We start from the raw sequence: 27,625 nt of genomic DNA, 5'->3' as shown, positions 1-27,625 counted from the left end.
CTATCGATGAATGTTATGTGCGAAAATACGACAAACCAATCAGAATGCGCGTATGATTTCAAGTTCTTCGTCAAAGAATCCCTCAGAAATAATTTTTGATTTTACATATGTCCTGCGTCTAAAAATATACCCAAGACAGAGTTAAGTGTGTTCAATCACACTGTATAATACCGCTCGTCCCGATGTGCTTTAAATCCCATCTGAAATATATGTAATATATGGGGAAATATATGTGGTATGCCCGTTTGCGCTAAGACGGAACCTGGTCGCACAAAATGGCCATGAAAAGGGCACGAGTCGCTATTCGGCTTGTCCCGGAATAACACGAGTTGGTCACGAATGGTACATGCAATCACGGACGTACATACAATTCTATATACGTCTTTGATGCAATGTATCGCATATTGAGAGGGAAAAGTCTCACGGGATCGTGATAAAATAAATATCGATTGCACCTGTTTAGAGTATGCCTTATATAATGTGATTATGCACTGTTTTAATATGTAACCGATTAAGATCCATCGTGGGGGCGCCAATCGCGCTTTTTGTTAAGTCCGATTCGGCAACCTGTCATTCGTCATCACTCGGATCTTTCCGTTATACTAAGAAAGGCATTCGGTTCGACTTAGCGCTATATAGAACCTCGGCAACCACTGGCAGGAATCCATATTGGAACAAGCTTCACTCGACCCTATCTGTACCATAGCGTGACGTCACTTTTCCTGTCAGCGAGTTCTCAGCGATTCCATATGTTGCTAGTCACGCTAAGGACACGAAGAATGAGTTAACAGCAATGTCGGGAGTCGAACCTGAGTCTTCGGTGTGAAGGGCCCAGATGGTATAGCATGGTCTCGAACAAAAGTGACGACAAACGGAGTGAAAACTGTGTCAGTTGGGTAACTGAATGTCGCCTTGTTAAATACCAACATGACAACCACTTATGGTATTCTGTAAATTATACTACGCTGGTTTCGAAAGGTCAATGTAATCTCGTGCACAACACGAATACTGGTGTTTACTTAAATCCTGCGCAGGGTTGCGTCCCTTGATCGTGAGTTCGCAAGAGTCGACACCATACCCGTGCTCGTGGGGTTCACCAAAGTGCATTACTTCGAGCTTTCCTCAAACATCAACCTGATATGCTGGAATATCGTTTAAAGCTGCGTGAAACCCAACTCAGTCACTCTAAATACACATGAGAAATAATGAATATATGCATCGTTATACACGCATATATACCAATTTTTTCTTCGCTTCACAAACCAACGAAATATGTATGTTGAATTGTGCTAAAACGGCTCGGTTGTGTTCTCGCGTTCATAACCATACAATAAGTAAACAGCGGGTTTAACACCGTCACTATTTCCTTTCATGTGAAATGTGTCAATGAGGGTATTCAGGTACGGGAGGATCTCCCAGACTCATTGCTTGTCACAGCAGCATACCGAGATGGAGTTGGGGGCATTCAATGGATTCATCCCCTTTGTGTTCACCCCTTGACCTGGGTTCGGGGAGATTCAACGGTTCAGCCCCCTTGGGCACACCTGTACTATCTAGGAGGCTAATGGACCTTCTTGTTGCCTGAATATACCGTCTTTTATGAGAGGGGGGGGGGGGGGGGGGGGGGCGGCAATGGGAAATATACTTTTCAGACAGACTTTTAACTTCCCGTCGAGTCTAATGCTCAATACTTAGGGAAAGTAACCCTTAAACCTTTTATGGTTATAAAACTTTTATTTGACCTTTTAATGGGATAACTTGATAGAAAAACCATATATTCTTCTTTTTATTTCGACCACTGACACGAAAATGACGGTTGAGGTAGGGGCGTCATTATTTCCAAGCGTTAGTTCTAGATTCCTATTATCAGTTGTAAGTGAGTATGGTTTTACGCCGCTTATAGCAATATTCCAGCAATATCACCGCATCCCACATTGTACCCATGTTGGGAATTGAACCCGCGTCCTTGGCGTCATCAGCGAACGCTTAAACCACTAGGCTACCCCAGCCAATAGTCGCGCAAGATGGGTCTCCATCACAATCATGTACAATGTCCGGTAGAGTCGACGATGTGCACAGGTTGACCTTCACCTTCTACATCTCGGTATCGAAACGAAATGTTCTGATGATTTATCTCTTGTTTCATCGTCGTCATTGGTTTCACATTAGATAAGCACATACTAGGTCAGCATTCCCAAACCGTCAAAGATCCGTCAAAGATCCTTCAAAGATCCATTGTCACAGATCGTCACAGATGGCGCCCAATTAACACCGTGGCATGTTTGCGACGGGTACACAGTTGATTCACTAGAAGCCTGTAACCCGTTGCATCGCCATTCTTCAAGCGTTACGACAAACATCTAGATAGATGATCTAAATCTACTCTCCTCGATCCGATGTTCATAAATAGCGCCTTGCGTAAAATGTAGACATTGGAGACCATCTTCTGTTATGCAGGGTATTATATCTCCTTTCTATTATGATATTTGCCCTGCACCCTTTCGCCACCATAGCTCAGTTTTGAGCCAGAGTCAAATTAAAAAATGTTAAAAATATCCATCCAATCAAATTACTCACACGAGCGAGTGAAATTATTTGCTAGATTAGTAATAACAGAAGATGGAGACGGTGACGTCTTTAAAGGAAAAACGGGTGATGGGATAACTTATTTGGTTCGTGAAAATTTACAAAAACAATTATTCACTGGCCATTCTGGATATACTGAACAAATATGTGTTGTCACAAGACATTTTCTGTTTCCCCCTATCAGAAAGAAATAATTGTTTGTTTGAAACAGTAATTGAAATATAATCTGTCTCAAACAAACATCCCCCCAATATTAAATATTCGGTCCCTAAAGTTGACTGCTTTGCTATCAGTGCTAAAGTTTTGCGTCAATATATCTTCAAAATATCTATTATTGTAGAACTTTTTCTTTCAGAAATTTCATTTTTTTCGAAAACTATTTTCCTGGGATATTACATGTTTTGATTCCTCAAACCAAATAAGGGCATACATTAACACCAACGTCGACTTACAAACTAGCGTTTCAGCAAGTTCATATAATGGCATACATGAACATGTCGGCTTGCAAACTAGCGTTTCAGCAAGTTCATATAATGGCATACATGAACATGTCGGCTTGCAAACTAGCGTTTCAGCAAGTTCATATAATGGCATACATGAACACACATGTTGGCTTGCAAACTAGCGTTTCAGCAAGTTCATATAATGGCATACATGAACACACATGTTGGCTTGCAAACTAGCGTTTCAGCAAGTTCATATAATGGCATACATGAACACACATGTTGGCTTGCAAACTAGCGTTTCAGCAAGTTCATATAATGGCATACATGAACACACACGTCGACTTACAAACTAACGTTTCAGCAAGTTCATATAATGGCATACATGTACACACGCCGACTTACAAACTAGCGTTTCACCAAGTTCATATAATGGCATACATGTACACACATGTTGGCTTGCAAACTAGCGTTTCAGCAAGTTCATATAATGGCATACATGTACACACGTCGACTTGCAAACTAGCGTTTCAGCAAGTTCATATAATGGCATACATGAACGCACACGTCGACTTGCAAACAAGCGTTTCACCAAGTTCATATGATGGCATACATGAACACACGTCGACTTGCAAACAAGCGTTTCACCAAGTTCATGTAATGGCATACATGAACACACACGTCGACTTGCAAATTAGCGTTTCAACAAGTTCATATAATGGCGTACATGAACACACACGTCGACTTGCAAATTAGCGTTTCAACAAGTTCATATAATGGCTTACGTGAACACACACGTCGACTTTCAAACTAGCGTTTCACCAAGTTCCTAAATGGCTAACGTGAACACACATGTTGACTTGCAAACTAGCGTTTCAGCAAGTTCATATAATGGCATACATGAACACACATGTTGGTTTTCAAACTAGCGTTTCAGCAAGTTCATATAATGGCATACATGAACACACACGTCGACTTACAAACTAGCGTTTCAACAAGTTCATATAATGACATACAAGAACACACACGTCGACTTGCAAACAAGCGTTTCAACAAGTTCATATAATGGCATACATGAACACACATGTCGACTTGCAAACAAGCGTTTCAGCAAGTTCATATTATGGTATACGTGAACACACACGTCGACTTTCCAACTAGCGTCTCAGCAAGTGCAAAGTGACCTTGCCAGCAGAGAAGGTGCCCTTGGCTCGTCCTATCATGCGGCATATTGCGCCCCTCTAAAGCGTTATCGATTTGTGTTTAGAATGGATTCCATGTCGTAGAATAACGTCTCCTTAATATTCTCTGAGGCATTCCCCTCCGCTGAACTCTCGGCGACTGCAGTATCAGCAGTCTCGGCGTCCGAAACATCATTTCTGGCTGGGGCGAGCATAATGACTGGGAGAGATAATTATGTTATTAATCATACGGCCGTTGTTGTGTTGGAAGTAAGGCCACACTTAATTACTCTATTTGATATATTCAAGTGTGTGTAGATGTTTAACCTAGATTTGGTGTTGACATTTGACAAATAGCTGAAATACTTTTTCAGAAATGCTTCTCAACGGAAATAAACAAATTATGAAATGTTCTAAGTTCTATAGGGATGCATAGGGAACAGCTGAATGTTCAAATCCTTTGAATTTACAAGCAGCGTTGAGGGTTGAGCAGTCAACAAGACGTGCAGGGGAGATAGAAAACTTAGTACTTGCACGCCTTAACTACGACTTGCCACAAGATAGCGAACTGTCGGTTATTAAACAATAATTCCTTCATAACAATTTTTAAAATGTCATCCCTTTTCTTGGTTCATTCGGGGGCACGGGTAGCCCAGTCGTCTAAGGCGCCGCGATTCGCTGTGCAGAGTTGCGTCCCTTGGGCACGCCAGAAACCTATGATTGTGGGTTCGAATCCCGGTTCGCCCCGATTATGTTTCTAGGTTTGTCAGCACCATACCCGTGCTCGTGGGTTTCACCGAAGTGGTAAACGTCTCAGAACTGCATCACTTCGGGCTTTCCTCCCACATTAAGCTGACACGCCGTGATATAACTGGAATACTTTTCAAAGCTGCGTTAAACCCAACTCACTCTTCGCTCACACTTTTGGAGATGGAGTGTTGCTTATGTTATCAATCACTGGTTTGCCTGTATCGGATCCTGTTATCGTAAATGCAGCAGTGGCGAAGCTGGAATAGTCCTGTCGGCGGCGTAAAACAACACCCCTTCGTTTAGATCGAGACCGTGATCCAGACAAACACATTATCAAATCGCAGCGGCCTAGATCGAGGTCTTTCTGCATGTCTGGTGCGACAGAAGCTGTGGCAACGTCGTTGTGTCGGCGTAACAAGTAGCCCTGTTTCATTACTCGTATCAGTCAATCATCAGACAGGCACAACGCAGCGTTGCTTAGCAACCTATTTAAACAGAAAACGTTCAACTGCTTGAATGGATTTCACTAATGTCACCGCAATGATGGAGTTGTGAGACAAATATTGTGGTCATTAAGCCACAATTTCGATTCAGAACTTTCGCTCAGAATTTGTCTTGCTACTTCCAGAATTTCTTGTGTATTTGATCGCGTATAGGTCAAAACATGCAACATTGATGGCGCATGGAAGCCCGGCGAGTGTCTGTCTTTCAGCTCGACTTAATTTAAAATGTTATCTGTTCACCTTAACTGGTGGTGTTTTAGACGATGGACAACACAACTTAACAATTCCTAGATTATCCCCCTTTCCGAACGAATATCAGATTGTCATTTTGCTCTTTTGACAATTATAAAATATAATAATAATTTATTATCCCGAAGTAAATTTGGTTTTCATCGGCACAAGAAAAAACACATACAAATAAGTAAGAACATCACAAATAATAATCTATCAAAAACTTATTTTAAAATTTGAAACTAGCTCCGGGCCTGTTTGTTCTCAACATCGGCAATCGCAGTCTGCGGCCAGAAGGAAGAAGTTGATACTCCGAATGTAAAACATGCAGGATATGGCTTCATATTGTATTTGCTTTATTAATGCAGGCTTCTGACATAGAATATTCATAAACATTCTCAAATATGAAAAAGGATTATCTCCTAAATATTACCTATACCTCACTCATTAACTCAGCTGTTGAAATTAATGTCTTCGTTCACATAAAGTTCACATCAAATTTGAAAAGACGCACGAAATTTATTGTAGTGCCATACTACTCAAATGAACTTAAGGACCACTGGTTCTTTTTTATGATTTTTTCCTTGCTAAATCTTTCATGGCTATAGTAATATGAAAGAATCGGGTGGTCCTTTACTTCTTTTGAGTAGCATATTAACATAGATACAATATAATGCTGCACGACCAGGGCCCACTTGCACAAAGCGATCTTAGCGCTGAGACTATCGTAAGTCTATGTTGAAGTTTGGGAGTTACGATCATCTTAGCGCTAAGACTATCGTAAGCCTATGTTGAAGTATGGGAGTTACGATCATCTTAGCGCTAAGACTATCGTAAGCCTATGTTGAAGTGTGGGAGTTACGATCATCTTAGCACTAAGACTATCGTAAGCCTATGTTGAAGTGTGGGAGTTACGATCATCTTAGCGCTAAGACTATCGTAAGCCTATGTTGAAGTATGGGAGTTACGATCATATTAGCGCTAAGACTACCGTAAGCCTATGTTGAAGTGTGGGAGTTACGATCATCTTAGCGCTAAGACTATCGTAAGTCTATGTTGAAGTATGGGAGTTACGATCATCTTAGCGCTAAGACTACCGTAAGTCTATGTTGAAGTGTGGGAGTTACGATCATCTTAGCGCTAAGACTACCGTAAGTCTATGTTGAAGTATGGGAGTTACGATCATCTTAGCGCTAAGACTACCGTAAGTCTATGTTGAAGTGTGGGAGTTACGATCATATTAGCGCTAAGACTATCTTAAGCCTATGTTGAAGTGTGGGAGTTACGATCATCTTAGCGCTAAGACTATCGTAAGTCTATGTTGAAGTATGGGAGTTACGATCATATTAGCGCTAAGACTACCGTAAGTCTATGTTGAAGTGTGGGAGTTACGATCATATTAGCGCTAAGACTATCGTAAGTCTATGTTGAAGTATGGGAGTTACGATCATCTTAGCGCTAAGACTACCGTAAGTCTATGTTGAATTGTGGGAGTTACGATCATCTTAGCGCTAAGACTATCGTAAGCCTATGTTGAAGTGTGGGAGTTACGATCATCTTAGCGCTAAGACTACCGTAAGTCTATGTTGAAGTATGGGAGTTACGATCATCTTAGCGCTAAGACTACCGTAAGTCTATGTTGAAGTGTGGGAGTTACGATCATCTTAGCGCTAAGACTATCTTAAGCCTATGTTGAAGTGTGGGAGTTACGATCATCTTAGCGCTAAGACTACCGTAAGTCTATGTTGAAGTGTGGGAGTTACGATCATCTTAGTGCTAAGACTATCGTAAGCCTATGTTGAAGTGTGGGAGTTACGATCATCTTAGCACTAAGACTACCGTAAGTCTATGTTGAAGTGTGGGAGTTACGATCATCTTAGCGCTAAGACTACCGTAAGTCTATGTTGAAGTGTGGGAGTTACGATCATCTTAGCGCTAAGACTATCGTAAGCCTATGTTGAAGTGTGGGAGTTACGATCATCTTAGCGCTAAGACTACCGTAAGTCTATGTTGAAGTGTGGGAGTTACGATCATCTTAGCGCTAAGACTACCGTAAGTCTATGTTGAAGTGTGGGAGTTACGATCATCTTAGCGCTAAGACTACCGTAAGTCTATGTTGAAGTATGGGAGTTACGATCATCTTAGCGCTAAGACTATCGTAAGCCTATGTTGAAGTGTGGGAGTTACGATCATCTTAGCGCTAAGACTACCGTAAGTCTATGTTGAAGTGTGGGAGTTACAATCATCTTAGCGCTAAGACTATCGTAAGCCTATGTTGAAGTGTGGGAGTTACGATCATCTTAGCGCTAAGACTATCGTAAGTCTATGTTGAAGTATGGGAGTTACGATCATCTTAGCGCTAAGACTATTGTAAGCCTATGTTAAAGTATAGGAGTTACGATCATCTTAGCGCTAAGACTATTGTAAGCCTATGTTAAAGTATAGGAGTTAAGATCATCTTAGCGCTAAGATCGCGTTGTGCAAGTGGACCCTTGTTTGTGAAATTTGACCTATGCATGTTTGAGAACAGGATGTGTGTTGTGGTAGGACATGCAATAAAAACTTCACAACCAAACAAACCTGTTGTTCAAGGCCACCTGCATAAAAAAAAATATTAAAGTGTACTTGCAAAATGCTGAGGAGGTCGCCATGCCCTGGGTACAACTCGACTCGTTTTTGTTTACTGTTAACTGTCATCTCTGTTGCAATGCAAATACTTCTTCAAACTAAAGCTTATAATCCCCTTATGTGTGGTGACATAGCTTTGAGCCCGAGGGAACTTTTCAGTCAATACACTCTTCAAACAAAAAGAAACGCACAGGTAGATTTTTAGTAAATTTATTGTACCTAATAAAGTCGATATATACTGAACCAAATTAAAAACTTCACAATCCTAAAATTTTAACATTTTGACCAGTTATCATTGTGGGCCATTATTGTGTATTTAAACCGTAATGGCCACGTATTGTCTTCAGATAACACCCGTTTTTGTGCAGGTGAATCGATCAAAATCATGTGCACAGCACTATAGTGGCAAAAGTGGTTTTCCACGTGCAACTGGTCTCGTGGCCATAATACCGCACGTGTTTTCAGCCATACTTGTTAGCAGTCATTAACAAAAAAGAAAAACACAAGAAAACAAAAGTCTTTACGGCCATTTGTCATGCCACGCCTTTCAAATGTGCAACGTGAACGTGCCATCGGCATGTTGCAGACGGGAACGTCCGTAGCTGAAGTCGCAAGGAGGATGGGTTGTAGTCGACGGACTGTTTATGATTTACAGACGCGCCTACAGCAAACGGGTACCACCGCTGACCGCTGATTGTCTTACGTCACCTCCGTAACGTATTTATGACGGCTACATCAACCAGAAATGAACTGTTTAGGTGTAGACTGAGTGCGCAAACTGTTCGAAACCGTCTGAGAACTGCTCACCTTCAAGCACGACGGCCATACTGCGTACCGATTCTGACTCAATTACACAGACGTCAACGTCAATTGTGGGCACATCGACACTTACGACGGACATGGAATTGGAATCAGGTCGTCTTCAGTGATGAATCCCGATTTAATCTTCAATTTGCTGATGGTAGGGCGAGGGTGTGGAGGCGCCGTCATGAACGTTACGCCCAGTGTTGTGTACAGGCAGTTGACAGATTTCGAGGCGGAAGTGTCATGGTGTGGGGTGCTTTCTGTGGCAATGCACGTTCCTAGGCTTCTTGTCATCCGTGGCATCCTCAACGCTGCTGCTTACCGCGACCAGGTACTGGCACCAGAACTTCTGCCTTTTATGGCAGCACATGAACCCGCTTTGATCTTCCAACACGACAATGCCAGACCCCACACAGCAATTTTGACAAGGAATTTCCTTCAGAATGCGGGAGTCAACGTCATGGATTGGCCGTCAAGGTCTCCCGACCTCAATCCCATCGAACACGTCTGAGATGCTCTTGGCAGAAGTCTGCGCACTCTCCAGAACCGATTAACCCTCATGGCGCTTGGCCGTCATCTGGCTTTGTATACTGCTCAGTGCCGCGCTGTGATGACGCCGCGGTTTCAAAAACGTATCCATTGTATAACAAGTGTTACAACGTTCTTATTTCTTCACACAGTGTAACCACATTGTATAGCATTCAACTAGAGTTGATTGTCTCCCCAACGGTATCTAAATTCAGAAAAACCAAAAGACATCATATGCACCGCCTAGCCAACGTTTTAAGAGCCGGTATTCTATGTTTGCTGTGTATTTTTACGTTAACTGGACTGAAGCCCTGGAATGTGGAAAGTAAAGTCTAGCAAGCGCCCTTGTTTGAAATCTAGATCACCAATAATTCATGTCATTGGATAGTACATATCCTAACGGTGATATACACATGATGTGTATGTCAAAGTATACATTCATTGAGTATTGTCCGCGAGTTTAATTTACCGATAAAAAATCCCGTTGAAATTGTCAGTGTTTTCGAAATTGATTAAAGCGGTCGTGATTAGTTCATAGGTAGACTGTTTCAATGATTCTGTAACAATACGAAGGACAGTTTTGATTATATATCTTGAATAAACACCGGTTACGTCAGTGCTTTTTCATCAGTCACTATGATAAAAACAACTTCGGGGACAGTTTCAAAGGACAAAATATAAAAGATTCCTAAACAGCTCAAACAATCCTCTCAAATTGACATCGCTCATTATCGGACATCGTTATTAATTCTTGATAATTAACACGATTATAGTAACGTACACGTAGATTTAAACACGTTGGTTTTCATTGGCAGCACATCAATTCAACAAACCTATTTACGATCACTCGATATATGGGGTCCATGTCATACAAGCATCGATTCGTTGTGTTGTGGTGCGTTGTTAATGGTTTAAACCTAGTTTAATAAAATCTTGAAGCGTGATATAAGTGGATAGTTATAATGCTTGAATTTGAAAGCTCAAAAAGTGTGGAATAGGCTATATTTAATACAAGGAAACGATAGGCTAACCTTTCGCAGGTGAAAGAAGGAAATATTTTTGTATCATTTCAATTATAAGTAATATCTAGATTAATTAAAAAAGAAAATCACGAAAATATGAACTGTTGTTTCAAAAAAAAATCCTTTCATATTATTTTTTTGTAAATACGACTTTAGAATTGTATTTACAGGTTGAAGATGTACCATTAGAGGCCTAGTTGTCGAGATATAATCGGGATGTAATAAGAGTTCTTCAAACAATGTGTTCAGAATAATATCCATATCAAGAATATGCTTATGACATATACAATCAGTGACTGGGAGTGTAGGTGTATATGTCTGGAAGTTAATTTAAGGTACCGACGTTTACTACAATATCGGAAAAACCATTGGATCTACTCCAGTCAAAGTTGGTATGAGATTATTAAACAGTCATTCATAACTGGATATTACATTTAAAGACAATCGGTGCATGACTAAAAAATCTGTCTATTTAGCTATCACTATATTTCATGGGATTGGCTAAAAGTCGGGCCTGGCCGGGCCAGCGGGTAATACTAAAAATGGATTGCAGAATAATAAAACGAAACGTGCATATCTAGGCAGATCTCAAATGTCAAGAAACGGATAGTTTTGCTCATTTAATTGAGTTTGAATCAAAATGTATCTTCAGCAATGTAATAAACTGATAATTATAGCTACATACCGAGAGTCCATACCGAAAAGTCAGTGTCTTGACTGTGTCTTTACTTTGATGAGAAGGTTTCTCACCGACCTTAACGTGCAGGGGTGTGATTTCCTGGACAGGAATTCGAAATGAGAGTGTTTTGACTACTCTTCTTTCATTCATGAACGTGTTTGGCATACCTAATTAACCTTTACTAATTCATGTTAAACCAACACAGGTTGTTTTCTGCAAGTTGATATTCGCGAATGTCATAGGACTGACACGATACGTGTTAATAACTGTCAAAGCGCTTCTAAAATTACAACACATACATTACATCTATAGGTTAATTATAATATCATATCTACCTATATAACACTTTAGTGTTTCAAACAACCAGAAACCCCAGAACACGCACTCATCTACTGCACACACTACCTCACACATCGAACCGCATTACAAACCACCCTCAATCTAAACAAGGCTCTCACTCTAGATGCAATACTAAACCCACAAAATAAACTAGAAAACTTCAAGGCCTTGGGCGTATTCTTAATCAAAACGGAACTAATAAAACGCATCTAAAAACAAAATAACCTACCAAATCAAAATCACATAAACAAACAAACATCCACCATACCCAGCTCCCTTAGTTCTCCTCCCCAACCCCATCGGCATCTATTCCAAATCTCAAAATTCCCAAATTATATACATGTATAAGCAACCCCTAAAGCCCCCTCTTGGGTTGCACAGACCACCTTCGCTCCTTTCGGAAACACATTAAATGGCCGGACCGGGCCTGTGTGCGAAATACGCATCAGTCGGAAAGCGCACGTTAAATCTCCAAAGTAAGTAAGTAAGTTTAGTGTCTCATATTGCAGCAGCAAACACGGTGCTCAAAAGTGAAGCCCTTTTCCCTCTACAGTCTCTCTATCAGAAGTGTTTTGCTTGTGTTGGGTCCGACTTGGCCCTGCCGGTCAAAATCAACTTTAAACACACAGATGTATCTTCAAATGTGTTTACATCTATAGATTAGTGTTATATCTACCTATATACCACTTTATAATGTCACGGTGCATCGTATTTAAAGAAAACAAGGGGCTCAAAGTGAAGCAATTCTACTGTATTTTTTTAAGAAAATCTATGTCAGAAGTGTTCGGTCCGACTTGGCCCGGGCTCTCAAAATCAACTTAAACCTCACAGATGTATCATCAAATGTATTCACATCTATAGATTAGTATTATATCTACCTAAATACTACTTTATAGTGTATCAGATCGCTGTAATTAAAGAAAACAAGGTGCTCAAAGTGAAGCCCTTTTCGCTCTACATTCTCAACATAGTCTCTATCAGAAGTGTTTTGCTTGTGTTGGGTCCGACTTGGCCCGGGCTCTCAAAATCAACTTAAACCTCACAGATGTATCATCAAATGGATTCACATCTATAGATTAGTGTTATATCCACCTATATGAAACTTTATAATGTCACGGTACATCGTATTTAAAGAAAACAAGGGGCTCAAAGTGAAGTATTTTTACTGTATTTTCTTAAGAAAATCTATGTCAGAAGTGTTCGGTCCGACTTGGCCCGGGCTCTCAAAATCAACTTAAACCTCAAAGATGTATCATCAAATGGATTCACATCTATAGATTAGATTTATATCTACCTATATGAAACTTTATAATGTCACGGTACATCGTATTTAAAGAAAAGAAGGGGCTCAAAGTGAAGCCCTTTTCCCTCTACATTTTCAACATAGTCTCTATCAGAAGTGTTTGGCTTGTGTTGGGTCCGACTTGGCCCGGGTTCTCAAAATCAACCTTAAACACACAGACGTATCTTCAAATGTATTTACATCTATAGATTAGTGTTATATCTACCTATATACTACTTTATGAAACACGGTAAATCGTATTTAAAGAAAACAAGGTGCTCAAAGTGAAGCATTTTTAGTGTATTTTCTTAAGAAAATCTATGTCAGAAGTGTTCGGTCCGACTTAGTTTTCTGTATGCTTACACATCATCACGTCATACTGGATTTAATTTAGTTTCCTATTCTAATACTGCTAATCTTTGTCAGTGGCCAGTTGAAGTATCACAAGGGAAAATTCCAATATATAAAAAATATACAATTTGTATATATGGTATATCCAAAAATATACAATTTTGTATATATGGTATATCCAAAAATATGCAATTTTTTATATATGGATAGATTTTACCACTGCTTTACTCAGTACCTTTATACTGGATTCTCACAATATGTGGTTGATATTGAAAATATTACAAATAATACCGGACAGTACTATTGCATGTGACAAATATACATTAAAACTATGTTCATTATGACAACTATATTTGGAGTGTTTTACATAATAAAGAAATAGAAGATTTCAGCAGACTTTTGTAACTGTTAGATATATAATACGTCCGCCTACTGTTTACAAATAAGATGATCTATACATACAAATAGTTCAGAGTAGTTTTAAACAGTGACGGTAAAATAAATTTATCGTGAATAGCGGCAAATATGAATATATACAATTTAATATATATGTTTCTGTTATGTCATGGTATGTTGATTCTGAATCTAAAATATTGCTTGATATTGTTTGCCAAACAGTTGTATGCACTGTCCATCGTGATACTTCTACTTAAGTATATAAAAAAGGATGTTTGTTTAGACATGCGTTCATTGTAAACAACGGCGCCGTGTTTCGTTTGCTGTTTAGCTTTTACAGGTCAAAAGCAAAGTTAATCGCATTACTTTCGTGACGCATTTTAGGCCTGTCATACAGTTCCTGAAACAAATATATCCAATACAGCCGATGCATGTCAATCATATTTGGCAAGACTAGATTACTGCAGTTATATATTTTATCAAATTTTATATAATCAAACAATTGTTTTTATTTTTGTAAAATATGTTCATTTCAGAAACTAGATGTTAGTCTAGCCAGCGGTCTAAACTCGCATTAATTTGGTTACACGTTTCATGATTTACAGTATTCGTGAAGAATATGTAACAATTAGCCACAATTAGAGCCTTTGGTAGGAGTAGAGGGAATGATAAGCATAGACTTGCTAAGTATTTTATGATATTCATGATAGCTCAAAAGAAACTTTGATTTATGTTTGTAGTACACCCCAAAAAGAGGGATAACACAAGTGATATATTAAGATGACATACAACGTATACATACTTACGTGTATAAACCACTATGAAACAGTGAGGATAACAGGTGTTTGCATAGAGGTGAGCGTATCCTGCACCACCGGTGGAACAAACACACGCAAAGGCAAGTTAGTTGTTAAACCCGAAAAACACGGAAACGATTAGCACAAGTCAAAACAGAGAATTTCATCAGACATAACTCCATTTCCTACTTCTGTGGTAGTCACCAATCAAACCATTTATACTTAAAAAATAGCTGTAACCCTTTTAAAGCTTTTGAGAAATTCAACAGTATGGGTTTGGTCTGACAAAGCAAGAAGCGCAAATGGGGCATGTTTCGGCCAATGATTAGAGTATTCTTGCAAGTCTAAGGGTCCGACAGGAGTTATTTCTGCGAGATGCTATTTCAAAACCCAAAATTCAGAGGGATATATATGAAAAGAAAAATTGAAATAATACAAATATAAATTCCTTCCATGTGAAGGCTATCACTTGAAATCAAATTAACAAAGCAGATTTTAGTCAATGACACATCTCTTGGTGTAGAAGTTCATCTCTGTCACCATGCTATGGTATTTCTGGAATGGAAAGTTAACTTACAAAGTTGTAATATACGTGAAAGGCTTAATGTTGCTGATTAAGCGCAAAGATATAAATTCTAACTGACTGCTCAGTAACATTCATGTAATATCAGTAATATTCAAATAAGTGTACTTGTTCTAGGTGTGTGTGACGTGGATACATATATATATATATATATAAGCGTATAGAAGAAACGTCAACAAACTTGTAACTATGTATAAAATAATAAATAAGTCATGTCCTTCATATGTAACTGATCTTATACCACCAGCTGTGTCGCAGAAGGTCAATGATAATCTCAGAAACCGCCATGATTTTGTAGTTCCATTTGCACGGACATCTACGTTTAAAAGGTCTTATATTAAAGATACATTAGGCCAATGGAATAATCTATCATCAGGAATCAGGGATAGTCCGTCAATATCTTATTTTAAAGCTGTCGCATCTGAGCAGCCTACATCACCATCTATGCACTATAATTGCGGTGAGAGATCTACAAACATATTGCACACTAGATTGAGACACAATTGTAGCACACTAAATTCCAACCAGTTTCGTGTTAATTATCTGATACTATTTCCTGTAAATGCGGAGCTCCTTGAGAAAATTCATTCCATTTCTTCTCCCAATGTACCTTATATGATGATATTAGGGAAAAATTACTGACAGCTATCGATAATCTTGGAGGACAAAAAACTCTAAATAGTATTCTTTTTTGTGATTCAAACTTAGATGTTTTCCTGAATATAAAAATATTCTTGTCTGTACACAAATTTATAGAAACGACTAACAGATTCAGTAGCTAGCATATTATTGTTTCCAAACTGTTAATCATTAATATTGTTAAATATATATACAACACTAACATGTATAATATTAGCATATGTATGAGATGCACACTGTCTTCACTTTCCAGCACATTGTACTTATCCTTCATATGAGCACTGTATATAAATTTATATTGCGCACTATGTTTCCACAATGTGATGCTTCAACTGTAAATTGTTAATTTTCACTATGCAATATTATGTATAACTATATATACATGTAGGGAGAAGGTGGTAATTAGTGCTGCACTTGTGCACAATGCCTTTGTCTTTTTGGACAATACAAAATGTTTAATAATAATAATAAGCAACCAATGTATTATGATCAGGGTCCATTGGTATCCCTTCAGCAAGTGCGAATCAGGTCCTAACACATCTGTTTTGTCATGTATCACGCGCTATACAGTCGAACCTCGCTTATCCGGACAATTGCTTTTTCTAAAATGTTGTCCGGATAAACGAGTTTCTGGATATCTGAATACCTTGTTATCTGACCAGAAGTCATTCCCCTACCTCAATTCTACCGAGGCATATGTGAAATGAATGGCAAATATATGATTCATGAAGGATCGACCAATTACTAATAAAATACATTGTGCTGTACAGACCTACGCAGCATGCTGTGACAGTGCACTGCATTATTGAAACGGCTGAAGAAATGCATATGTAGCCTAGTTTAGACTATGCACTTGTTTCGTGTTCAGATACGGCGGCGAGGTTGGAGCGACCTGACACGCATGAGCATTAATAGCCATGTTTTACCTGTATTAGTTGAGAGCCAAGGTTGAAGTCATTCATGTGTGAAACATGTTGTCGAGGCATCTGTAAACGGCTAAAGAAATGCAAATGTAGCCTAGTTTAGACTATGCACTTGCTTTGTGTAAAGATGTGGCGGCGAGGTAAGGGCAACCTGACACACATGAGCATTAAAAGCCATGTTTACCTGTACTTGTAGTTGACTGCCAAAAATGCTGTCGAGGCATCTGTACATCTTCTTTGTCAAATTGCATTATTAAAGTACATCAAGATGAGACATCATATACATTCATATATATTTGTTGAGCTCGAAACCTTGAAGTGTAGCCAGGACATTTCCTCGAAACTATGGGCGGCCATGTAGCTTCAATATCTTGTAAATTATATCACTGAACATAGGTCAAGGTGTATTCAGTAAACAAAGATCTGAAGGGCTGTATTTCCTTCATCGAACACACTATGCGTTCATCACAGTTTGTGACGGATTACGGATACGAACGAACTAGCACTTGTTTGGCAGGTAGGTTTTGTTAAGATTTGTTATCTTGTTCTCTCTCTACCCTGTACTTCCTTAATCACAATTTAAATCCTAAATAGACTTTCGGGCCTAACACTGTGGCAATTTTAGACCCTCTGTTTCTGTATTTACTTGAGCTCATTTCCCCCAATGTTTACATCATCTCATAAGCCTAAGTCATCAATGATGTCAAAGCTGTCTGGCATGTATCTTATGAAAAGTTTATGAAGCTAAATAATGTCCAAGTGACTTAAGCACAAAAATACGCGAACACTTCTGACATAGCATTTCTTAAGAAAATACAGTAAAAATGCTTCACTTTGAGCACCTTGTTTTCTTTAAATACGATGTACCGTGACATTATAAAGTGGTATATAAGTAGATATAACACTAATCTATAGATGTAAATACATTTGAAGATACATCTGTGTGTTTGTTTAAATGTGAGTTTGACCGCCCGGGCCAAGTTGGACCCAACACAAGCCAACCATATGACACAGTTGAACCAATCAACTCAACTCGAAAGGTTGCACGGGAATATGTGGCCTGTATCTCCGGTCACCGGGGGCATAGTATAAGGCGTTAGCGCGCAATGATGACTAGAATAGTGACAGCACTGTGAGAACCTATTTGGGCATACGCAGTTCCTGAAAATGTGCCCTGTTATATTTGAGTGAGTGAGTGAGTGAGTGAGTAAGCATGGTTTTACGCCTTTAGCAATATTCCAGCAACATCGCGGCGGGAGACATCAGGAAAAGCTTCACACATTGTACCCATGTGGGGAATCGAACACGAGTGAACACTGTAACCACTAGGCTACCCCAACGCTCCCCGTTTCTTAGAACCCATCAAGGGGAAGTTTAAGTAGAGTGACAGTGTCACTAAGACATCAACAAAGTTAAGACAGAAAGTTCGGCTGTCAAGATAACGTTAACCCTTTATATGGATATCCAAGATACAATAGGATCGAAACTAGGTAGGCTGTGCCCTGTAAAGCCCGGGCGCCGAACAGGGAGACAGGTGCTCCCCTGGGATCAGTTTAAACTCCTCTGATAAGGTTCTTCAAACTGTTGGTAAACTTCCAAGGCAGGCAATATCAACAATGCCCGGGACCCGATGAATACATTTCAATTGTAATACCTTGGTTTTACAATTGACGTTTCTATAAACTTGCCTCTTGATGTGAACACATGGTTAAAAGTCACATGACGTGAATCGAACCTGCAACCTCACATATCGTGTTAGGGTTTTGTAACCCATTTTCTTACCACTGAGCTATCGGGGCAGATGATGAAAAGTTGTTCAATTTATCATGTCCTGACTCCAGCTAGTCCATGCTGCACGTGTGTTTTTTTCTTCTCGCACGCTTTGAGCGAATTCATGTTATACCGCGATACACTGTAATGTTTTCTTATTTTCTGGTATTTCTTGCATGTAGGCGGTTCATAAGCTGGATAAAACACGCCTGCTCGGTTTTGGTTGAAAATGTAAAACCTTGAGCTCGAGAACAGCCCTCGTTTTCGGCCCGAGCTCAAAGTTTTACATTTTCAATCAAACCTGAGGAGACGTGTTTTATCCTGTACATTGACAAACGAAGCGCTACGATCGTATTCTGGAACAGACACTGTTATCCACGCGGGCAAAACTCGTCCAGGCGTAAACCGAGCCCGCAGCCTGCCCTCTTGTGTTTATGTTTACCGAGGCTTGTCTTATATTACCGACCGTCGAATATCTTAGCCCTTTGTTGGCGTAAAAAAGTGTTTACATTGAAAAATAGACAAAAGGATAAATTTGCTATGAAACGAATTCAACCGTTTTTGTGAGCTGTTAAAAATACTGCCTTCATATTTTCAAATAATTTATACAAATGTAAATACTCCAGGAGCATGTCAATAGTGGCTCTGTTATACGTCTTCATTTCTATTCTCCACCCGAAGGCTTGAAGCAAGACGGCATGTGTCCTTGACCTTGGGATTCAGCCAGCATAATAGGCGGAGTTTACTGAACGTGGGGAATTTAATGTACGAGTCGAACTGACAATGTTATTTTACACCCTTATTTGCACGGACTAGCTTTACTGTACCAGGGGGAAATACAAGACTTGTACAGACCCACTGTCGCTTTATTGTATCAGGGAGATATATACTTCTACAGACTCGTCTTAGTACACTAACGGACAAAAACAACTGTGCTTCATATCAAGTCTGGTAAATGTTCTGTTAGTGAACATAACAAAATAATATATGATCATTCGTCTGACCAATGTTTTATGGGTTAAACAAAAACATTTCCTATGAGCACTTAATAGCTAAACAATCAGTGTGTGTTGTTCACATTTATAAAACACATGTGTGAGTATCATGCGCCCAACAAACACGCAAACATCCAAATTGTGCGCTGTGCATGAAATTGTATAGCACGACCTTAAGTCGAGGTGTCTTCGTGAATATGTATTGAAAGATGCATTATTTAAATTCAGAATAAACGTATTTTTATTGAACTTTAAATGAAGCACAGTTACTTTTCCCCGTCAGTATATGTCCATGTGGCATCCATGACGTCACAGTGTATCTGACGTCATCTCGGGTATGACATCACATGGTATAAGAGAGTACATTTCTACCATTCCTCCAAACAACGGGTAATGACCTATTTTTGTTTATTGTTTCGTTTCAGGTCGGGAAGCTAGAATTCCTCCTTGCAGATGCGATCTCAAAGGGATGCAAACACGTGATCACGTGTGGTGGGGCACCATCCAATCACTGTCGAGCTTTGGCTTTGGCGTGCAGACAGCTTGGACTTATTCCTCATCTATTTTTAACTTCCGGTGCAAAGGTCAGTTCAGTAATTTGTTTTGGATCCTTATGATCAAATTCATTAAGGAGATAAACATACTGCGTTTTCAGTGTAAAATTCGGTTACCTGTAGATTTAACCGCTCATTAAAATCAGGTCTTAGTGCCAGCTGCCGCCACACAAAGATCTGAGGACATCCCATTACAGGTCACGTCAGAACAACCTTTCATTTACTTTGAGTGACCAATGAAATGACAGGAATCAAACAGGAAGTCGACATTAGCTAATCAGAAAGCACCTTTCTCGTGCTTTACGGCATTAGTTTCCAAATGGCGTCTTCCATTCAAATCTACGTTTTGAAAAATATATTTTGACAATGTTGACAATTCAACATTTGAAAACTGAACAAAGAAAATTCTGGAATGTCTAATAGATGGCTGAGTTTGTGTGTTTGTTTGTTTGTTGTTTAACGCCGCAGTCCAATATTCCAGCTTTATGACAACGATCTGTAAATAATCGAGTCTGGACCAGGCAATCCAGGTTTTATTGCAGTTGGTCAGGGCTATGGAAAATATCTTCCGTTTCAAATGTCTAGCATGGCACGTACAAATCAAGCATTCGGAATCAGTCGAGAAGCCCGCAACTGTCGTTCGGAATGCCCCGTGTTAACCTTTACTTGGTTGCATGATTACAAGGAACGCTCTGATTGGTCGGATGAAAGGTCGTTCTGGCGTGACCTGTAATAGATTGTCCTCAGATCTTTGTGTAGCAGTAGCGAGCACTAAGATTTGATTTTGATTAAATTGGTGTTCTACTACCGCCACACTGGCTATTTTCTGGTCAGACAACTCCCCCACAGCCACGTGCCTGTCGCTGAAGCCGACAACACGTAGGAGGAGTTGTTTACAATGTGCGACCAGGTTGATCGCGCATCCCGATGGTGTGGGTGGCTGCCTCTGCCATTGACCAAGCGACTTGTAGGTATCTGGATAGGAATATAAATCCTCTGTAGCCCACGCTAGTCGAAAGACTTTTCTAAATGGAACGGGTACCTGTTCGGTGACGTGGTTGATGCACGTCGTCGTAACCCGATCGCGTGGATCGATGCTCATGGTGTCAACCACTGGATTGTCTGGTCCAGATTCGATTATGTACAGACCGCCGTCATGTAGCTGGAATATTGCTGATGGCGGCGTTAACAAAGAAAGAAAGAAAGAAAGCAGTATCCCGCGTCTCATCCACAATGTCATGCTTCACTGACCAACCGGACGTTCTCGACTGCTGGCCATGACAATAAACTGTGAATATTAAGAAAGATCCACCCTTCTCGGTCAGTGTTTCTTATTTGTATGTCGGGGCGGTTGGGTAGCCTAGTGGTTAAAGCGTTTGTTCGTCACGCTGAAGACCCGGGTTCGATCGGGTACAATGTGTGAAGCCCATTTCTGGTGTCCCCGTCGTGATATTGCTGAAATATTGCCAAAAGCGGCGTAAAACCATACTCACTCACTCACGCACTAATTTGTACGTCAGACTCGTGTTTCCGGTCACTGGCTTGTGTGGACCAGTCTCGATTATGAAAATGTTGCTCTAATAAAGCGTCACTGACTGCGGCGTTAGACAACATACACTCACTCCGAGATGCATTGTAACGAATCCTCTGATTGGTTTACAGACATCGGACGATGTTGGTTGCCGTGGCAACATCCTGCTGGACCGCCTGTCTGGAGCTGACATCTACATGATGCCGTTAGACTCGGATGACGAGAGGGACGTCCATCCTAAAATGGAGTCCTTGGCTAAAAAGATTTTGTTAGTTGCATTTACCCGAACTCACTACCCTATAGTACATGCCCGATTATCAGAATGTATTCTTCCCTATTCTGTTGTGATAAACACCCTAGACTCTTTCGCCACAAGCAATGCCCGGTTCGATTGAAGCGACGCTAAAAATAGCCATCCAATCAAATTACACGATAGCTTTGCGATTGAAACAAGCGGCGCTATTTCGAGCCTAGTCCCTTGGGTGTGATGCGCGTGCACTGTAGCGCAATAGCATCCAAGAGGGGAACCAGTCTGGAGATATCACCCGTCACCTTGTTGTTTACTGAAAACACAAGGACTTCGACCCCGACCGAGTTGACCCAAGTTCGCTCTTAAATAAAAACGAAAAAACCCTTTCCATATTCAATAGAAATCTCTGGCCAAAGCAGAGTCGATTGAACGATTCCGATAATATCATGAGCATGTATGAATCACTATCAAATAGTGATGATACCAGGTGTTCGCGAAAAGGTGAGCGTATCCTGCCCCACCGGTGGCCCCCGTCACAAACACATGCAAAGGCAAGTCAAGTGTTCACCTAAAAAAAAACATGGGAACATATGACAAATCAAAAAAGGGAATTGCATCGGACATCATTTTTGTCACTGATGCATCGAATTTGGAAATTTGGAAATATCCTCCACATACTTAAGAAATACTCTCATCAATTGTCACTTCGAAATAAAGGGGAAGGGGGGTCGCAATGATTCCTAATGCCTGAATGATGCTGTTGGTTGTAGGGATGATACAGGCGAGAAATCCTACCTCATCCCAAAGGGCGGGTCCAATCTGATGGGCGTGTTTGGTACCATGGCGATATTTGACGAGCTCTCCAGACAGGTGAGACGAGTACATGTTATTATAAGATAGTGTGTCTTTGATCCCAGCTGATTTTCAGATACAGGTAACATTCGTCTTGGGTCCGTAAAGGAACTGTTAGATATTTCCCTTGGCCTTTTTTATTCATCTACACAAATGTCCAAAACTTGTAAATGCTAAAAAGGAAGAAAGACTTGTTGTCAGTCCAATTGGTGAGTAAGTGAGTGATTGAGTTGGGTTTTAACGCCGCTTTTAAAATTATTCCAGTTATATCACGGCGTGTCAGCTTAATGTGGGAGGAAAGCCCGAAGTGATGCAGGTCTTAGACGTTTACCACTTCGGTGAAACCCACGAGCACGGGTATGGTGTTGACAAACCTACAAACATAATCGGGGCGAACCGGGATTCGAACCCACAATCATAGGTTTCTGGCGTGCCCAAGGGACGCAACTCTGCACAGCTTATCGGTTGACCAATGAAAACCAATTATGTTCCGAAGAAATGGTATATGCTTTTTAATGCCTCTCCTCCTTCTCCCCGTTATAAGAACGGTTAACATTATCCGTATTCCCGTGTTGTGTCGAGGGCGCCCTGGAGAGATTTGACGACCTGTTCCTGACCTGCGGCAGCGGCGGGACGACCACGGGACTGTGTATTGCCAACCACTTGGCGGGGTCCCCGTTGAGGTGAGTGAGTGAGTGAGTGAGTGCTAAAGATAACGTTTTAGCCGTTGAGTATTTACTCACATGTATACATTGGTATTGATAGGTTTCCGTGGGTATCAAATAAGAAAATAAACCGTGTGTAATTTCAGTTTAGAGGCATCGAATGTACATTTGATACTTGTAAATTTCATTGGCAAAATGTACAGTTATCGAACCGACGTTACCCTTTAACATGTCGCATAAACTCACAACAGCGATACACCTGTATAATGAACACTCGGCGAGTAGCGCCGTTGTTTGCATGCACTGCAGTGGAGTCCACGTACGTGTGGGACCCGCATTAGAACAGTAAATAATGATGTGGGAAGAGATACTGATACGCAGGTTGAAAAGCTCCATCAGGAGATAAATCTGCTGTGTTTTGAAATTTGTTGCAGTCCCACTGTAGAGTAGACGCCTCTTATTGTAATTTGGCACCGAGCGCTTTAGCTTTTGACTCGTTTCTTTGAGACCTGAGTCCCGTTCCACAAAGCGATCTCAGTGCTAAGCTGGTCCTAACTCCAATACTTTATCATAGGCTTACGATCAATGTAGCACTAAGATCGCTTTATGGAACGGGGCCCTGGCTTGTATTTGAGACCCCACGTGTAAGAGGAAATATAGATGCGTTTTACAATTCATATAGGAGTGATCGATCGGCAGACATGTTTTTATTAATCGATATATAGGCTATCGATATATTCATTCGCATGTTTTTTGTGTGAAAAGGCAAAAAGGAAGCCTCTTTTAACCAATCAGAATCAAGCATTCATCAATGTCATGGTAGAATGTGTAATTACGCAGTGTGTTCTTACAAAAGCAACCAAAATAAGTTAGTGAAAGGTGATTTATTGTGTGTAGTTTACGCATACCCAGCTCATCTGGGGCTCTGCTGGTCAGAGAGTGAGGGGGTACAGAGGGAGGGGGGACGGAAAGAGTTACATCACAGCAATATCATGACCTGGGACACCAGAAATAGGATTCACTTATTTTACCCACGAGGGGAATCGAACCCGGATCTAGCTGTATTCACCTAGCTGTATTCACCTAGCTGTATTCACCTATAGCTGTATTCACCTAGCTGAATAGGCTATGCCAACCGTAAAAGGCGACTATGCTTGTCGTAAGTGGCGACTAACGGGATTGGGTGGTCAGGCTAGCTGACTTGGTTGATGCATGTCATTGACCTCAATTGCGTGGATCGATGCTCATGATAATAATCACTGGATTGTCTGGTCTAGACTCGATTATTTACAGACCGCCGTCATATAGCTGAAATATTGCTGACTGCCGTTAAACAACAAACCAACCAACCAACCCTACCTTTGAGGTACGTACCGTAAAGGTTGTAAAATAAGACTATATTTACGTCCCTGCCTAACTGTAGAATAAACGCCATTTATTTTCTATAAAGCTCTTTTCATATATTTAAAGAATTCATCAGTGAGGTAGTCTAGTGGTTAAATCGTTCGCCTTCACGCTGAATATACCCGCGCCGATTCCGCTCCGGTGCATTGTGTGAATACTTGATGAACCCCGTTGGGATATTTCTAAACCAGCGCCAAAGCTCCGACACTCAATCAATATATACATAGAGTTCAAGGTAACTATAATTGCATTTGTATGCTCAGAATGAATTTCTTTGTCCCGATGTGAGCCGATTACATTGATTTGTTCTGAATGAATTGGAGTGTTCTTTGATTCATTTATTATTATTATTATTATTATTATTATTATTATTATTATTATTATTATACAAAATACGATTTATACAATTCACATGTCAAAACGTGGAGGTTTCTGCGCGTAGGATTCATGGCGTAATGGTCCATAGCACCCCCGCGGACGCCCATCGCCACGTGAACGGCACGCTGCGTGAACTGGGGGTCGAGGACGCCAGGTCGGAGGACATCGTTGACGTCATTGACACCTATCAGGGCAAGGGCTACTCCATCTCCAAACAGGAGGAATTAGGTATGAGTGAGTGAGTGAGTTTGGTTCAACGCCGCTTTGAACAATATAAAAAAATCAGTTATGTCAAGTTATGTAAGCTTTATGGAAAGCCCCAAATGACGCAGGTCTTTACCTCTTTGGTGAAACCCACGGGCAAGGGTATAGTGTTGGCAGCATGAGCGGAAGTGGTTGGAGAGAAACTTATGTCTCCTATCGCAGCGACTGGAGATCTAATTATTGTTTGTTTGTTGTTTAACGCCGCACTCAGCAATATCCCAGCTATATGACTGCGCTCTGTAAATAATCGAGTCTGGATCAGACAATCCAGTGATTGACATCATAAGAATCAATCGACGAAATTGGGATACGATGACATGCACCAACCAAGTCAGCCTGACCACCCGATCGCGTTATTCGCCTCTTACGACAAGCATAGTCGCCTTTTACGGCAAGCATGGGTTGCTGAAGACCTATTCTACCCCGGAATCTTCACGGGTCCCACGGAATTTGGATGCGATGACATGCATCAACCAAGTCAGCGAGCCTGACTGCCTGATCCCGTTAGTCGCCTTTTACGGCAAGCATGGGTTGCTGAAGACCTATTCCATCCTGGTTCTTCACGGGTCATATAATTATTGCAACCGAAGCAGTGATGAAAAAAGGTATCCATGACTAAATCAACACGTGCTATATGCCCAGGTTGTCTTTGATGCCAATCATATCCTCTTAAAATGGGAACAGGGTAATTCAGAAAGTATATACTGAGGCCAAGTTCTGATTGGGGAAGGTTGAAGGTCAAGGACACTTTTTACACCCCCAGGGCCTTAATTGGCTACTCCCAGGGTCTTTTGTCAGTTCGGGATTATCTTTGAAATTGACCCGTGGGGAGGCCGGAATAGTTCCCCAGCAACGCATCCTGATAGTGAGAGGCGAGTAAATGGATTGGGTGGTCAGGCTCGGTGACTTGGCTGATTGCATGTCATCGGACACCTCGACGGTGTTGGGAGTTTCTCAATATATCAATCACCTGTTTGTCTGGTCCATACTCGATTCGTGACAAGCCGTCGTCATTCAGCAGGAAAACGTACTGATATTTGATCACGGCTGTTCGTCTCTCTGTCAGATTTCATTGTGGAGGTGAGCAGTACAACAGGGGTGCTGGTCGACCCCACCTACACGGGCAAGGCAGCCTGGGGGCTTGTGCAGGAGATGAAAAACAACCCCGGGCGCTTCAAGGGACGCAGGGTCCTCTTTCTACACACAGGTGAGTTTGGGGGTGTAGGGAAGGGGAGGTGCTGGTCGACCCTACCTACACGGGGGGCAAGGCAGCCTGAATTGTGTGTTTGTTTGGAAGAGGGGCGGGGGGGGGGGGGGGGGGGGGTCAGGAATTAAAAAAACAACCCCTATCGCTTCAAGGGACACAGGGTCCTCTTCGTACACACAGGTGTGTAGTGTTAGGGGTTTGGGGGCTCAGATGTGGTGAGTTGTTTGAATAATAACCTTCATCATAATAAGGGGCGGTGGGGTAGCCTAGAAGTTAATGCATTCGTTCGTCACACTGAAAAACCCAGGTTCGATTCCCGACATGGGTACAACGTGTGAGGCCCATTTGTGGTGTCCCCCGCCCTGATATTGCTGGAATAAAGCTAAAAGCATACTCACTCACTCACTCATCATAATGTTTCAGGCGGGATGTTTGGGCTGTTTGACGGGCGAATGGACGACATGTTAATGCAACACGGAGCGTTGACAAACAACGTCAGAATGTGCTCGAAACAAAGCAACGGGGCGGGGGAATGGATCACACTGAACGCCATGGAGACGCAGAGAGATAGTTCAACTTCATACAGGTCACACGACGGGTCGCGATGGAGAGTGCTAACGGGTTAGGTAGTTCTTCACGCTGAATAATTAGTTCCATTAGTTCTAGAATATAGCTGAGCTCTTCACCATGCGAAGCTCTATGAGAAGTTATTAGTATCCGGAAGCGCTCGTAAAATATCTAACTCTTCAGTTTGTCACCATAGTCCTTTCCAATATCTTCTCATCTCCCCTGATTTAATATCCTCCCCCCCCACCCCCCCCCCCCCCCCCCCCCCCCTTGCGAACTCTACCGAAAAAAAGAGATAAAACGGCTTTACGTTCACTTCCGGAGAGAAGGTTGAATGGGGAATTCTCTTTTTCGTGTTTTTTTTTTTTCTTTCATTCACAACAAACATAATTAACATAATTTTCAAATAAGTTTCTCTTTTTCTTTTTGTTATGTATGAGGGTTCGACCCCGTTTTGGTACGCCGGACGCGAGCCTCGGTATCCGGATGCCGCAGTTGGGTACGCTGGATGCTTATCGGATAC

The 27,625-nt window shown here is 41.0% G+C and overlaps 1 pseudogene; it reads left to right on the top strand.

The window, feature by feature from the left end:
- Positions 1-27,360, top strand: part of LOC139447534 (uncharacterized) — a 56,611-nt pseudogene extending 29,251 nt beyond the window's left edge.
- Positions 27,361-27,625: the final 265 nt, after the last annotated feature.

This window comes from Haliotis cracherodii, unplaced genomic scaffold, assembly GCF_022045235.1.
Source record: "Haliotis cracherodii isolate W230 unplaced genomic scaffold, xgHalCrac1.p SCAF_7, whole genome shotgun sequence".
Taxonomy (NCBI): domain Eukaryota; kingdom Metazoa; phylum Mollusca; class Gastropoda; order Lepetellida; family Haliotidae; genus Haliotis; species Haliotis cracherodii.
This window is presented reverse-complemented; position numbering and strand designations above follow the sequence as displayed.